Genomic DNA, 12041 nt, shown 5'->3' with positions numbered 1-12041 from the left:
ATTATTTTCTTAGGTTAAAAAATATTTATTAATTTATTTTTAATTTGTAATAAACATTATTTATTATTTCTAAATTGTAATGATAACCTCGATTCCTCTCATGTTTATCTGTGAATGAGGTTGACAGTTTTGAGAAATAAGAATAAACAAATTTCAGAAAAGAAAAAATACCAATCATTTATGCAAATTCACTGATGAGAGGTTGCTGTGATACGATTGGTGGGTTTTGTTTTGAGGGCGGGGCCCCGCTCTGAGCCACTCAGAAGAAGGGACTCTTCCTTTTCTCTTATTGTTGACGTTCTGCTACATTAGCGTTTGTTGACGATGTTCTCGTTAGTTTTAATATCACCAATGTTCTGCACCCAACCAAATATTTGCATTGTGACCAAACCTTCGCCCTGTCACACACACACACACACACACACAGACACACACACACACACTGCTGTAAACGTGTACTTGATTTCACACGCATGATTCATTCACATGGACATGTTATTAAAATACTTTGTCAATTTTAAAGATAAAATATGTAAAAGTTAACAGCATAGACAAGGAACACTACTATGATATATACTGGCAACGTAAATAATATTTTAAGAAGTTTTCCACCTCATTTGTGCTGTTTTATTGTTCCACTGATTCAAAGACACATCAGGGCAGATAAACCAGGCACTTTGGCAAACAAACATGCATAAACTTGAACAGAATATGACACCAAACAGAAGAAAACCCCTCATTACTCCAGTTATCTCAAGCATGAAACTACAGACTCACAAATACTGTATGAAGATGTTAGATTTGCTGATCAACACCCCGCTATGACACTGAACACCATTCTCACATCGTATGAAGAACACCGTTCTTAACATCCAGATGGCAGTAGATCGCACCATTTTAACACATTTCTCAATTTGAGGATAACTTTTAGCTTGCTCTTAAAGGTCACAGTGTATTTTACCATGCTACTAACTGAAGCCGTTTAAACGCTTGTTATCTGCATGATTCAAGTGTCTTACCCTGAAACAGTGGTTTATAGCATCCTGAACTCTGAGCAGATAATGTCACGTTGTAAAGTCTTCACGTGTTCTTGGAGATTTCTGCAGTCTACCACCAGCATTCACCTTTAAAACTGATTAAATTCACAACTTTATCACGAGTCATCTTTGGAATTTTTCATTAGCCGACACCCTAAACATTTAAAAACCACAGACATCTCAAAGAATAACTAATCACTGGAAGCAATGCAGCTGACCAAATAAAAGACACTTTCCCCAAACAAAGTATAATGTTTTGCATGTTGCAAATGCAACTCTGATTCCAGAATGAAATGCATGTCCTAAACGAAGGACGTCCTGTCCTCTAAACCATGCTCCAGAACATTCCTCGCTACCAAACACTTCCCTTTTCCATCTCTGACAGATTCTGAACATCACAGTCGCTGTGCGTTTCAGCTAGCGGTCGCTCCCAAGGCTTGTTTGTAAATCTGAGTGACGTTTTCACAGTTAGAAATTGAGAAGACGCTATCGGACACTCCAGCGCGGTAGCAGGCCATGTCCCAGTGTCCCTGATACTGAGACTCTTCCCTCAAGTCCAGGAGATTGTCAGCGGACACGCTTCCTCTCATCCTGCGTCCACCTGCTGGCCGCTCCACCGGGGCGACGGGAATCTCTCGGTCAGGAAGGTCAAGTCTGTCGAAGGACTCCGAGGAGAGGATGCTATCCTCGCTGACCGCGCCGCTCGGTCGGGATCTGTGGACCACTGTTGGAGAGGAAGGAGCGAGCTGGTCCAGCGATCCGAATTCCTCCAGGCCGCCGGAAAACTTGCCGTGGCGTTTGAGGATGCCCTTGCGGTGCGGCACCGGTGACGGCTTCCCAAGAGTCTGTCCGGAGCACACCGGAGAAGAAGAGTAATAGCCGGACTCTCCTTCCGAAGGCTTCTTCAGGATCCCTTTAGGAGGTGGAGGCAGGACCGGTGGAGCCAAAGTGTTCTGGCTCTTCTCCTCCAACGGTGTAGCCTGGGAGTCAGCGGGCGCTCTCTGTTTAAGACTTCCCCGCTTCTTCAGAATCCCTTTAGACGGACGAGGAGCTTCCTGCATGGTCTGCGAGACGTTGTTTTCCTTGCGTGAGCGGCGTATGGAGCGCTGTCTCTGGACCGGTTCCCCACCCGTCCGCAGCAGGCAGCGCATCTTAGAGCCGCTCTCCAGAAGCGGGCGAGACGTGCGGCGGAGCCAGTCTGCGATACGAGTCGGGCCACCGGTGGGACACGCAGCGGACGCTTGTCCTGGCTCCTGATGCACAGCTGCAGATTCACTCGGAGCCAGCAGAGGGAGCTGATAGCCCCAGTTCAGCCACCAGTGACCCGCGATCTCCTCCAAAGTAGCTCTACGCTCGGGGTTCACCATCAGCATCCAGCGGATCAAACCACACGCATCTGTGGGGCGACAAGAAGGATTAGTATTAATGCTACACATGTATGGCCTACAACAGGGATGTCACGAGGAGGGCCACCTTCCAGTCGAGTTTAGCTCCATGTGTTCAGGATTACTAGAGGCAGGTGTGGCAAGAGATATTCCCTGCAGGAAAGTGGCCCTCCGGGTGCAGGACTGGACATCCCTGTTCCACAACATCTCTGACTTCAAAGCTGCATGCTAACCGACTGGTTTGTGGCTTCTGGAAGTCATGCTTTTACGGTAAGAGCTAGCAATGTGAGGAACTGTCGGCAGTGCAAAGCGGGTGTGTCCACGGTTTTATGTAACTCTGCAAATGATCAGCGATGCAGTGTTTTGACTACTAATGGAAGCGCTAACAATGCACAGTTTCCCAACCCTGTTCCTTGAGGCACACCAAATGGACATCTCTTTAAACTCTGCCCAAATAAAACGCACCTGATTCATCTCATCAGCTGTGTAGAGACTCCAAGACCTGAAATGGGTAAGAGGAGACACTGCTTGGCAAGAAGAGTTCATGTAGTAACATGCATGAAGAACCATGTGAGCAACAGCAAGGTCACCAGGTAAAGCTGCTAGCGGTGAGAACTTAGCCGTCCCAGAGGAACTCAAATTTATGACTTATCAACAGATCGAAACCACGTAATTCTGAATGTTATCTTCTAGGAATAGATAAGCTCCATCTATAAAACTGTTATATGGTATGCTTGAAAGAGCCAGGTCTGGACCTTCGACACACACACAGGAGAACAGTTTCATGTTTCGGTTTAAGTGTAGGGTGAACATGGATCGTTTAAGAGCCTCACCAGAAGGTTTGCTGGGTTTGCGGTAGTTTCCGGTGCTGATCTGCTGGACCAGGTTCTTGTGGTCGTGTCCGTCGAAAGGCATGGCTCCGTGGATGAGGGTGTAGAGCAGGACCCCCAGAGACCAGCTGTCCACCTCGGGTCCTCTGTACGGCCGGCCGTTCACGATCTCCGGAGACGCGTACAGAGGACTGCCACAGTACGTCTGCAGGAACCTGTCACCTTGGTACAAGTTTGACAACCGAAGTCAGCGATCTGAAAAACACACCGTGGTTTCCATCAGTGCTTCTCATCTAGTTTATAGCTGAAAGTAGATTTCAGTAGATAGTTTCGATCGGGTGTTTGTTTTACAGCCTCTTTTGTAATAACCCAGAAGTATCAGAGATAACGTTTAAACACACTATGAAAGAGAAAACATCCTGGAGGGACACTATCCCGCAGAGTTTTTCTCCGTTCCCGATGAAACCCAAAGCTAGTGGTTCCCAATCCTGGATCAGGTGTGTTTGATTCGGAAGTGTTCGGGGTTCTCCAGGATTGGGAACCGCTGCTCTTCAGGAACATGAGGAGCATCCAGACAAGTGTGTTTCTAAACTCTGCAGGACGACGCTCCTTTAGGAGCAGGTTTACCACATCCATTAATTACTAAAACAAACATTTGTTCTGCTGCTCTTTTATAAATGAACTAGTAAAACCTTCACAAATTAAATGAAGTCCGTCAACTCCCGACGTACTTTTATATTGCAGTTATCGTCCAGCAAGATGTTCTCCAACTTCAGGTCACGATGAACAATCCCGTTCTGTTGAAAAACAAAAGTATTTAGAAAAGTGCACCTGTTGTATTTGGTGAAACAGATCTGATGACTTTGAGTGACACACAGTTGGGTTAATACTCTAGTTTTTACATCGTTTGCCAACCGAAACACTAACATCTTTTATTTTATAGAAGCAGTCAGGGTTTCCCCGTGGGTTATCGCTTTACTAAATGATCCAGCGATCAACGTTGTCTGGATTTGGGAGGGAACTCGACTTTTTAAATTTCAGTTTCATGTAACGCAGACTCAGAAATCCCCAGAGTTCAGTGTAATCACCTGCTCACCGCCTGTTTTATCTCTAAATGAGGACACGGCGGGAGCTTTTGGGTGATTTGCTGGAATGCGAGTCATGCATGATTGTGTTTCTCAGCAGGAGGGAGAAGCTGTCGCGCTTCACCTCATTTAACATCGCGACACAAACACTGCAGCCACGCCTGCGTCTCACAAGTCTCACAAGTCTCCGTATTATCAGGCTAAACTCTGCACTGACCAGAGCCTGTCTGGTTGAGCGTCGTCCCGTGTGTGTGTGTGTGTGTGTGTGTGTGTGTGTGTGTGTGTGTGTGTGTGTTCTTCACACACTCTCGATGTGTGTGTTGTGTGAAACCCGCTGCTCAGTCATGCGGAGGCTGATGTGTATTATGCAATCCTGCGCTCTCAGTGAGACTTTGGCTAGTTTTTCAGACTCTGAGAAATGCTCACATGGCGTTGGACTAATATTTAGTCATGTTGACCTTTGACCTTTGACAGATACCTGTTAAGACGGACTGTTGGGTGAAACCCTAAAACTGCGGCTATGGCTTCTACTACAATAACGAGTAAAATACCGCAGAATACTAGCATGTTAGTATCATTAATATACGATTATAATTTTTTTATTATTATTTTAAATGAGTAAATCAGAATTAGTGTTTTACATTTTGAATTGATTGAATTTTGTTAAATTTTTTTTTTTACGTTTTAATTTTCAAGTTCGTTTTATTGTAATTTATTTTCAAACTTAGTTTTATGGGTTTTAAACTGAACACAATCTGAAATGTTGCAAATAAACAACTGAAATTTTAATTTTATTTAATTTACCTCCGATATTAACAAATAGAAAATTAAAGACTTAAAAATAAAATAAAAGTTTTTATTTTATTTTATTTTATAGATAAATGCGTCTGCCAAATGACTAAATAAATAAACTTTTTTTGCAATGTTATTAATTTTGATAATATCATTGAAATTTTTTATTATTGTTTATTTTTATATTTTCAATTTAATTCAGTTTACATTTGTAATTTTGTTGCTTTTATCATTTAGTTTGTCTATAGTTTTGTCATTTTAATTACAGTTATTATAGTATTTCAACTTAACAGGAGTATTTAGAAGTATTTATCGGAAATATTTATTAGTATTTAAACTGAACAGAATTTTGAAATGTTGAAGTGTGTTCTGACCCGGTGGCAGTAGTGAACCGCAGAGACGATCTGTCTGAAGAAGTGTCGGGCCTGACTCTCAGAGAGGTGCTGATGCTCACAGATGTAGTCGTACAGATCTCCTTTACTGGCGTACTCCATCACGATCACCATCTTATCCTTGTTCTCGAACACTGAAACACACCAGTCATCAGTAACTGTAGGCAGCATTCAGAGAAAGACAGCTTTGTGGTTAACGAGGTTCATTGTGGTGCGCTGAAGCACACTAAAGCGGATTTTGGGGTTCGTCTCGATTGCGTAATGAGAACAAAGAGCTTTGCGTGCCGTGTGGATGTGTACCTTCGTGGATGCTGATGATGTGAGGATGAGCGAGAGACGACATGATCTCGATCTCACGCCGGATGTGGATCAGATCCTGCTCGTCTCGGATCTTCTCCTTACGGATCGACTTTACAGCCACCTGGAGAGCCACACACACACACACACATGCACACACACACACACACACACACACACACGCGCACACACGCACGCGCACACACACACACGCGCACACACACACACGCGCACACACGCACACACACACACGCACACACACACACACACACACGCGCACACACACACGCACGCGCACACACACACACGCGCACACACACACACGCGCACACACGCACAAAGAAAGTGAAGACTAGTCAGAATATAGTAAAAGAAAATATATAAAATATTCAATCAATATCAGATTATAAAGTCTAGAGCACTGTTTACTTAAAAGCATGAAAATCCTCACAATATTTACAATGTAGGTTGATAGTTATATTGTTTTTTATTAAATATGAAATAAACCTATTAATGCATTTAACTATTATTAACTGTGTTAATTGTATTAAAATAACAAACATTTAACAAAATGTAACTACTCGTTACACAATTATTAAATATTTAAAATATTTAATGGTATATTTACAACGTAGGTTAATTTTAATATATTTATTAAATATGACAGTAATAATTTTGATATGTAACATTAAATGTTAATTATATTATAACTACTAATATTGATTGTCAAGGTAATGACTAAATATAAAATCACATTTAACATTTAAAATTAATTCCACTGATCACTACCCATTAAATGGTTATTCAATTTTAAACAATATTTAGAAATATTACATTCTTAATATAATTAAATAAAATCATATGTTTATTATATTGATATACTATAATAATATATCACTTAAGATTAATTAATCTATAACATATCAAACTAAATTTTCTTATGAACTATCACCCATCCCTAATTTAGAGATTTTGTTCTTGTTCATGTTTTGGATTTGGAGCATGGAACTGTAAATGCACAAGAGATGAATCTTGAAGCAGCAGCAGAACTATTCTGGAGTAAATCATGCGTCAGATGGATCTTATGTAACCTTTTCATTCTGAGAGTGACTGTGACACAATCAGACTGATATTTGATCATCAACAGACCGTGAGCTGTTTGTCTCTCGCCCTCTTTTGTGAGTGTGTGTGTGTGTGTGTGTGTCTGTGTGAGAGAGAGTGCGTGAGAGTGTGTGTGTGTGTGTGTGAGTGTGAGTGAGTATGTGTATTTGTTTGTGAGAGTGTGAGTGTGTAGAGAGTGAGTATGTCTGTTTGTGAGTGTAAGTGAGTATGTGTATTTGTGTGTGAGTGAGAGAGTGAGTATGTGTATTTGTGTGTGAGAGAGTGAGTGTGTAGAGAGTGAGTATGTCTATTTGTGTGTGAGAGTGTGAGTGTGTAGAGAGTGAGTATGTGTATTTGTGTGTGAGAGTGTGAGTGAGAGAGTGAGTATGTGTATTTGTGTGTGAGAGAGTGAGTGTGTAGAGAGTGAGTATGTGTATTTGTGTGTGAGAGTGTGAGTGTGAGTGAGAGAGTGAGTGTGTAGAGAGTGAGTATGTGTATTTGTGTGTGAGAGTGTGAGTGAGAGAGTGAGTATGTGTATTTGTGTGTGAGTGTGTGAGTGAGAGAGTGAGTATGTGTATTTGTGTGTGAGAGTGTGAGTGAGAGAGTGAGTATGTGTATTTGTGTGTGTGTGTGAGTGAGAGAGTGAGTATGTGTATTTGTGTGTGAGTGTGAGAGTGAGTATGTGTATTTGTGTGTGAGAGAGTGAGTGTGTAGAGAGTGAGTATGTCTGTTTGTGAGTGAGAGTGTGAGTGAGAGAGTGAGTATGTGTATTTGTGTGTGAGAGTGTGTGAGTGAGAGAGTGAGTATGTGTATTTGTGTGTGTGTGTGAGTGAGAGAGTGAGTATGTGTATTTGTGTGTGAGCGTGTGTGAGTGAGTGAGAGTATGTGTATTTGTGTGTGAGAGTGTGAGTGAGTAGAGAGTGAGCATGTCTGTGAGTGTGAGAGTGTGAGTGAGTATGTGTATTTGTTTGTATTTGTGTGTGAGGGTGAGAGTGTGAGTATGTGTATTTGTGAGCGTGTGTGAGTGAGTGAGAGTATGTGTATTTGTGTGTGAGCGTGTGTGAGTGAGTGTGAGTATGTGTATTTGTGTGTGAGAGTGTGAGTGAGTAGAGAGTGAGCATGTCTGTTTGTGAGTGTGAGAGTGTGAGTGAGTACGTCTGTTTGAGTGTGTGTGAGTGAGAGAGTGTGAGTATGTGTATTTGTTTGTATTTGTGTGTGAGGGTGAGAGTGTGAGTATGTGTATTTGTTTGTATTTGTGTGTGAGGGTGAGAGTGTGAGTATGTGTATTTGTTTGTATTTGTGTGTGAGGGTGAGAGTGTGAGTATGTGTATTTGTGAGCGTGTGTGAGTGAGTGAGAGAGTATGTCTGTTTGTGAGTGTGTGTGAGAGAGTGTGAGCGTGAGAGTGTGAGTGAGTATGTCTGTTTGAGTGTGTGTGAGTGAGAGAGTGTGAGTATGTGAATTTGTTAGGGAGTGTGTGTGTGTGTGTGTGTGTGTGAGAGAGTGTGAGTGAGAGTGAGTATGTGTATTTGTGTGTGTGAGTTGGTGTGAGTATGTGTATTTGTGTGTGTGAGTGAGAGAGTGTGAGTATGTGTATTTGTATGTGAGTGAGCGTGTGAGAGTGTGTGTGTGTGTGTGTGTGTGTGAGCATGTGTAAGTGTGAATGTGTATTTGTGTGTGAGTGAGTGAGTGTGTGTGTCTGTGTGTGTGTGAAAGTGAGTGGTGTGTGTCTGTGTGTGTGTATGTGTAATTTTTGAGTGTGTGTGTGCACGCATGCAGGAATGTGTGTGTCGCTAGGCGTGCCTGACATACCAGCATGCAGACGTCCAGCAGTGTGTGTGTGTGTGTGTGTGTGTGTGTCTCCACAGGTCACCGGTGAGCAACAGATGGACAAACACGTCACACTCTCGTCTGCTTTGACACACAGAAACATTTAGAAACACTGCATCTCCTTTAACAGTTAGTTTTACTCGTTTGTACTAATGTGTTTTCAGAGATGTAACCATTTCAAACGTTTGGGTGATTCTGAGCCGGGTATGGAGCACCATAAGGGTCAAAAAGACTTTTAGAAAAAAAGATTCAGCCTTTTGGAGTATGTTGATGAACATGAATATATGAGTATCTGAAGGTGAAAATTCAAGCAAGATTTTATTTTATTTTTGTAATTAATTCATTCATGTTGTTTTGTTAGAAATAAATAAGCTCAGTTTTTGAGCTATGGTGAGGTAAAAATTAGATTAATACTTGTAATTCTCAGATTATGTGTTCTGATAAATTCAATTGAAACGGGAAAAAATATATACTGTACATGTATCATTTCAAAGAATTTCTACATTTTCGAATTAAAAAATAATTTAAATATTTAATAAAAAATAATAAAAAAAGGGGTAAATGTGGTAATAAGGTGCAAGTTAACATTCAAAAGTTGACATTGCCTCATTAATCAGAAGCTGATGGTCAGATACAATATGGTTTTAGTTTTGACTAATAAAAGACCAATGTGAAAGCAGGACAGATTTGGACTGGTTCAACCCTTTAAAGTCCCTAAGATCTCGGTTTCAGTGGCACACATCTATGAATAGAGTTATCAGTCTGTTATCTGTGACTCACTCACTCTCTCTTTCCTCAGAAGAAGAAGAAGAAGTATTTCCTGCTGGACTGAACAAACTAAAGCCCCAGCTCTATTGTAGTGGAGGAAAGCCCCGAGCAAGGAACCGCTCCTGAAGGACACTAGTGCTTCCTGCTTCTCTGTGCGAGGTCAGACACTAGCAGCTGATTTAGAGTACAAACACTCTTACCATCTACAGCGTTACAGCACACAAATACCAATATCTTCATCAGTATCGCTGTCTGCTTTTGTGATTTACACATTAATTAATACATGAATGGATTAATACATTTAAATATCCTTAAAATAAGACATTTAGTTGGTGAGAATAAAAGATTTTAATAATTATTTAGAGTAAAATATCATTTTTAAAAAAGAGGGTTAGGGTTAACCCTAACCTAACCCTAAAGAAATTATATTTAATATAATTTTTTAAATATATTAAAATTTCTGTTTAAATATAATTTCAGTAAAAACACTTCTCTAGTTTTAGACATCAATTTTAGTTTTATGTTTCCGAGTTAAGAAAAACAAGCTTAACTGCAGATATTATATTTGAACACAACGTTGCTTGTCATATATTCTAGAAATACAGATTTTTAAAACAAGGTTGATTTAATAATAAATAGCACCTGGTTTTATGTCTTAGACTTATGCTTAAAAAAATATTTTATTTAACTTATCAAAATGGAGTGTGTTTTGTGCATCTGAGATAAGAAAACTAATTTTACAGCAGATAATATTATATATATATATATATATATATATACATATATATATATATATATATATATATATATATATATATATATATATATATATATATATATATATATATATAAATCTCAACTAAAATACAAAATATTTACATGTCATAGTATGTTTGTGATTTAATTTAATATTTTTCAAAACATAACTACAATTTAGTTTTTTTTAAAGAGATATTATTACAGTGATAAGTTAAGGTTATGTGTGATAAATTGTCATGAAAATAGTTTTAAAATGCAAGAACAAATGTCTAAAAAATAACAATGTGATAAGACCTAAAACAGAGATGATTGAGGAGTGTGTGTGAGTGACTGAGCCCAGGGCTGTTTAAAGCTCGTCCTCAGAACCTGTTCTGTTTCCTCACACACACACACACACACACACACACACACACTCATAATACAGCAGCACAAACACTGCTTCAAACCTGCAGGACAATTCAAAAACCGTCCACAAACTCCAGAGAAAATCACTTCTGATTTAATTGTATTTATTTTTTAAAGATTTTATCCTAAATATTTTATTATTTTAAAATAAATGTAATGTGTAGTATTTTAATTATTAGTTTAAAATAAATTATATTTGTATTATTAATATTGAAATAATATTATTAGTATACATATATATATATAAATATATATAAAGTGTAAGCGTGTGCCCGCTGTGATGATGTGAGCGCGGTCTCACCGGTGTCCCGGAGCGGTCCGTGGCTTTCTTCACGCGCCCGTACGTGCCTGTCCCGAGCGTCTGCAGGAACTCGTACCGGTGTTTGAGGTTGTGTTTGTGATGGTGCCGCTTCACCGCCTGACGCTTGACGGACGCGACGCCCGGAGTCCCGTCACACTCCATGAGCGGCTACACGCGCGGAGGAAGAAGAGCAAGAAGAAGAGGTGCGTTCATGTGCGCGTGCAGGTGGCACTGTGCGGCGAGCGGCGCGTCCCCAGCGACTGCATGAGTCCAGTGTCGGTAAAATGATCCGAACTTCCCATCACTGCACATCAGACCGCAAGCGCGAGGGGCGGGGCTTACGATCAGCGACGCCCCGCCCCTCGCGCTTGCGGTCTGTTGTTGGGAAGTTCGGATCATTTTACCGACTCGGACCTTGTCTCGTTCATCTAAATGATCGAATCTTTTTCGAGTCATTTGGTTCATTTGATCAAATATAATTAAAATGTTAAGTGTTACTTTCCTAACGTCTACTAGTACTACGCACGCACACGTTAATCACACTACAAACAATACAAAACTATAATGATATAAGAAACAGAAAAGATTAATTAATTGTTTTATCTGGTTCTGTGATTAATTCACCTCAGCTCTTATCTGACCAGTGTTCGGGTTTGAGCCGGAAACAGAACTGATTAGTTCATCTCTCAGGAGTCTTTCGGGTTCGAGTCGTTCCTTCATCACGTGACAGACCAATCTGTGTGTATATTATTACTATTATTATATTTTTTTGTCTTTGTGATTTTAAGTGTACTGTTTTAATGTTTATTATTAATAAATAATAATAGTAATAATAATAAAACGGTACAAATGGCTTTAACCTGTCGTTTGTTCTTTTGTTATGTGACAGCATTGTATAGAGAAATTAATTTAAACGCTTCGCTACAAACGGGTGCATATTATTATCATCATTATTATCATTATTATTTACTCTTACAGTTACTGCGTTTCTGGTCTCAAATTGTGTCTTTTTTTCTTCTTACAGATTATAAATGTGTGAATTTCTGTCATGATAGTTATTT

The 12041-nt window shown here is 40.0% G+C and overlaps 1 pseudogene; it reads right to left on the bottom strand.

Moving 5' to 3' along the window:
* Positions 1-589: 589 nt before the first annotated feature.
* LOC113074903 (NUAK family SNF1-like kinase 2) lies at positions 590-11291 on the bottom strand (annotated as a pseudogene).
* Between the last annotated feature and the right edge of the window lie 750 nt (positions 11292-12041).

Source organism: Carassius auratus, unplaced genomic scaffold, assembly GCF_003368295.1.
Source record: "Carassius auratus strain Wakin unplaced genomic scaffold, ASM336829v1 scaf_tig00015623, whole genome shotgun sequence".
Lineage (NCBI taxonomy): Eukaryota > Metazoa > Chordata > Actinopteri > Cypriniformes > Cyprinidae > Carassius > Carassius auratus.
This window is presented reverse-complemented; position numbering and strand designations above follow the sequence as displayed.